Genomic DNA, 5,165 nt, shown 5'->3' on the forward strand with positions numbered 1-5,165 from the left:
TTGTGCTGATTATTACAGAAGGTATAAATTGGGTCATAATTCTGAAGAGTCATCAGAAATCCAGACACAACTCAAAATTATTCATTTGAAATAGTGTTTATGAGATCTTCAAGAGAAGATCAATATATTAATGTGTACATGTCTGTATATATATATTTAAATACACAGATAGATAATCCCCACTTCTGTTTTTCACTGCTTCCCCAAGAGGGTGTTTCTCTTCACCTTCCCCCATGCCCCCAGACATTGCAGGAGAAGCACAGGAGGTTTTTTGTTTTGTCTCTTCCCCTCCAGTCTATATACATGACAATGCAAGGCAAACCCGTGATTCTTTCATGAGAGGAAGGTGGAACTGGAGGGGAGAGATCCCTGTTTTTTACACAGAGAGTTTCAGCAGCTGGGAGTGGACTGGGGGGGACTAACTTTTCCCTCAGATATACTGGGCTGTGGGGTACCTGAAATGGAATTCATTCAATTCAATCTATTGCCCATAACACTCTGCCATTCTTTAAGAGGCAGCATTTCCCTCTTTCTCGTTCTCTTTCCCAATCCCCGCTTGCTCTCTCCCATGTTACATTGTGTTCCCCACATTGCTCCCCTTCTCCCGTTTTCTCAGTCCCTCCTGACCCCTGCATTCTCAGCTCGATTCCGTTTCCTCTCATCAGCCTCCCTCGTCTCTTTCTGCATAACATTTAGCAGTTAAATAGCATTGTACATTAGGGATGCTCGGCATTTTCTGTAGAAATTTTCTTTCCATGGAAAATTCCAGGTGTTGAAATGGATTTTTAATGGCCCACTGCTGGGCAGATAATTACCGGTACCAGTGAAAATTCGGGTACAATATGCTTAATGCACAATAATTTATCTGAGAAAGAATCACACAAGCAGGAAAGGTTACATAATACACATCTCCCTAATGAGTTTCAATTCCCCAAGCATAAACTGTCAGTAACTATGGTGGCCTTACACAGTATCCTGACTGGCAGCAGGTACAGCTACCAATTCTAGGGGCACTGTTCTTCTCTTCTTCCCCCTCTCAGGTACTTGGTCTGTCAAATGTTCCCCAAAGCAGGGTCTAGGTCACCCCGAGGCCTTCTGGTTTAAAAGTCCCACAAAGGACCCTCATAGCAGGGTCTTGGTTCCCCAAGACCTTCTGTGTCACAGTGTCACAGACCTCTTCAGCTATTAATTGGAGAACTAACTAATTAATTTACTTTGATTAGCATTTATACCTTTGTTCTCAAAGGAGTCACATGTCCCTGTGGGCATCTTATTACTGGTCTTCTCTAATTAATATTTTGGAAGGGGGCTGCAAAACAGACACAGACCAAAGCTCAATCAACGTTTACCCTCTCATTGATCATTCACTTGAACTCTTAGCCTGATGCCATCCAAAAGGGTCATTTTGACCCGGGTCAGCCTGTACCAAGCCCACTGCTCACATGTTTTTACATCTTCTTTACTTTGGTGATTTGGTGCCCCCCAGCTGATATATTCCAAAGTTCAGTGTTGAAACATACACAGAGACAGAGCCTTTCTTAACCATACAAATGCAGTTTCAGCACTCCCAGTAAATGTCCACACCATCTAGCTAATGTTAAGAGATCCCTGCTCCAAGAATCCTCTAGCAAATTCAGACGTACCAAGCCGCACCAAACTCATGCTTATCACATTAATTCATACCAGCCGCAGTAATTCATAAAAATTTGGCACTGTCCCAACTGCAGGGTGGGGTTGACAAAACAAAATTTTTCTGGTTGCTGCTGAAAAATTTGGGATTTTTTGGCAAAAAAAGTGAATGGCCCAAAATTTAAATAATTAAGTTGGGAAATGTTGCCACAATGCCCCATGGGAGTTGTAGTTGTCTTATGTCTTCTACTGTCCTCTAAGGTCTGAGCTTCCTGGTCACACTACATTTGCCATGATGCATCATAGCCAGGGGCTCCCATGATGGACACCTCCATCTCCAAGAGAAGAGACCTTGGTGCTTCCTGAGATAGTCTGACCAGGGAGCCTGGCCTGTAAAGGAAAATTGGAGCCTGAGGCACCACAGTGGTAGATCCCAAGCACAAATATTTAATTATCTCCCTCAGTTTTTCAGTGTTTGAATTTGTGCTGAAAAACCTGAAATTTTCTGCAGAAAGTCCTCAGTTTTGCAATCAGCTGTACTATATGTACACTAACAAATTAATCATCATGATGTAGGTTCCCATTTTACAGATGGGGGACACAAAGGAAGAAGAGTTAAGTAAGGCCACAGAGGGAGTCATGTCAGAGGCACAGTGAGAACACAGGAACCCCCGCCCCCTCTGGGAGTTCCCCCTGTATCAGCAAACCTTAAATCAACATAGTTAGTAGGACTTAAGCATGTGCTTAAAATTCAGCCTGTGTTTTTGTGCTTTGCTGAATTAGGGACTTATTTCTCTAGTTCATGCTGCCTCATGCCCTGCAGAGCTGCCTCCTTGTGGCCAGAGGTCACCGTGGCTAACAAGAAGATGAACCAGCTGGGGGGAATTGCTGTGTGTCTAGTGCTATCAGTGCCTGAGCTGTGAATTGATCCGGGGTTTCCCCAAACATCAGTGACCTCATAACTGTGGGGGTCAAGCCCAGTTCCAAACACATGGACAAACTTTCAACTCAATCAGCTGACTCCCCTTTTCTCCACCTCTCTTCTCCATGGAAATCTGGGAGTAGCTTTGCTATTTCTATAGCCCCCACAGGGTGGGCTTCACAGGACCTTATGAACTATTTGTGCCTGTTTAAAGTTAAATGACCAGAGGAGGGAAAGGAGGGGATAACAGAACTGGGGGAGTGGCACATCCTCAGACAGTTCTTGAAGGGTCTGGCTTCTCCCAGGGTGGAGGTAACTCTGAGAGGAAGCTCACGGAGTTGCTATGTTTACTGCTTGGGTGTAAGCAAAACTCTTGTGTACCAGCACAAGGAGGGGAGGACCATTTATACCCTCTTCCAGCAATAAAGGCATGTTGCTCTGTTTACTGAGCGCCTGCCAATGTCATCCTTCCAGAAAATCTGCATTCTTATGCTGCTCTACCAGAAAGACTGGGATCATGCTGTAAACCAATGAAGGAGGATTTCCTTTTTTAAAGTTTTCATCCCCTCAGCCCTAGAGAAAAAGGGAAGTTTCTTATAGTGTAGTTCCAAATTTTGATCCAAGTGGCCCCTTGACTAGCTGGGAAGGAACTGGAAAAGTCTGCACGGACGGTGAATCACTTTCATTCTCAGGCCTAGTACATTTTAGAATTCCACAAAGGGTAACATTTCCCAGAGCATCTGAGCCCTGGTCTAGGCTACAGAGTTAGGTCCACACAAGGCTGCTTACATCGACCTAACCCTGTAAGTCTCTACACTAAAATTTTACTCCAGCCACCATAACTTGCCCACTTCTCCAACTTAATGACTCCACTTCCACGAGAGGCGTACAGTCAATGTTGATGTAGTTAGGTCGACGCGGTGTCAGTGTTGACACTGTAGTTCACGTCGACTGTTGCTGGCTTTCCAAAGCCATTGCACAATGCCCCACACTGACAGTTCAATCGGGTGCAAGTGCTCCTGGTGAGGACATGCATCGCCGACACAAGAAGCAGACTGTAGACCCGCACAAACGATGTAAATACAGTGGTGTCTATATGCTGACATAAGTTAGATCGACTTGATTTTGTAATGTAAACATGCCCTCGGTGACTGAGGAGCGTGAGGGCTTGTCTACACTGAGACTTAGTCCACAACAAGCCATTGAGAGAATCAACAGTGAATTAGTCCCTGTGCGGATGCTGCTAATGTGCACTAGAAGTTCTGTAGTGATCTCTGACTGACTGTTTCAAACAGCAGCGTATTAAGGTGCACAACAGAACTTTTAGTGTGTGGTAGCAAGGTCCACACAGCTAGCTGGTGCATGGCAGGCTAGTGTGATGCAGATGTGTGCCTTGGCTTGCTGGGATCCATGAAGGGACTTAAGTGTTGCAACTCTAAGCATCAAGGTGTCTAACTTTTTGGTGCATAGAAAATCACAGGAACAGCACTGTGCTCCACAGAGCTGCACTGGATGCCTAGGCTCCCTGTACAATGAACAGAGATGGATAGGCACCTAAGAGTGCGACCCACAAAAAACCTGCTAGCCAATGGGAGATGTCAACTTGAGGGATGTATCATAAGCCCCACCCCTCTCATGGAGATAGACACCTCCCTGCAGCCATGACTTAGGTGTCAGTCAGTGATCCAGGAACGGGAACCCACTGCCTGGAGCCAGGCAGCTCAGGCACCTAAGGTGTTTCTTAAAGGAATGAGTTAGGTGCCTCACTCCACACATTGGCTGGCGGAGGAGGAGCCCATCCTATAACTTTTAGGCCAGTGGTTAGAGCGCTCACCAGGGATGCAGGAGATCACAGGCACTGATTTTTATTTTTGCCAGTGGGTGCGCAATCCCTGCTCCTCCCTGCGGCCCCGCCCCCACTCTGTCCACTCCTTCCATACCCACCGCTCGCTGTTCGTTGCCTTCTCCCAACCGCCTTCCGCCAGCCGCCAAACAGCTGATTGGCAGCCCCGCCGAACATCTGTGGCTGGTGGGTGCTGAGCACCCCCTATTTTTTTTCTGTGGGTGCTTGAGCCCCTGGAGCACCCACGGAGTCAACAGTTATGCAGGAGACCCCTGGTTCCATTCTCCCCTTTCTGCCAGAGGGGGAAAAAAGAGGTGGGAGACCCCAGTTCAAATCCTAGGACAGTGGCCTAACCCCTGAGCTATGGGATATTCAGATGCCAGGTTGCCTCACTCTCTCCTGTTGCACTGTCGATAAATAATGGAGTGATCAAAGCAGAGGGACTGGTCCTGGGGTCTCCCCTTGCAGTGCCCTAACAACAGAACTACAGAATCATTCTCCCTTGCAAGGTGTCAAGTATCGGGGGTAGCCATGTTAGTCTGTATCCACAAAAACAACAAAGAGTCTGGTGGCACCTTAAAGACTAACAGATTTATTTGGACGTAAGCTTTTGCGGGTAAAAAACCCATTTCTTCAGATGCATGGAGTGAAAATTGCAGATGTAGGCATTATTAAAATGGGTTTTTTACCCACGAAAGCTTATGCCCAAATAAATCTGTTAGTCTTTAAGGTGACACCGAACTCCTTGTTATTCTCACTTGCACTCTCTCT

This window comes from Chelonoidis abingdonii, chromosome 14, assembly GCF_003597395.2.
Source record: "Chelonoidis abingdonii isolate Lonesome George chromosome 14, CheloAbing_2.0, whole genome shotgun sequence".
NCBI lineage: Eukaryota > Metazoa > Chordata > Testudines > Testudinidae > Chelonoidis > Chelonoidis abingdonii.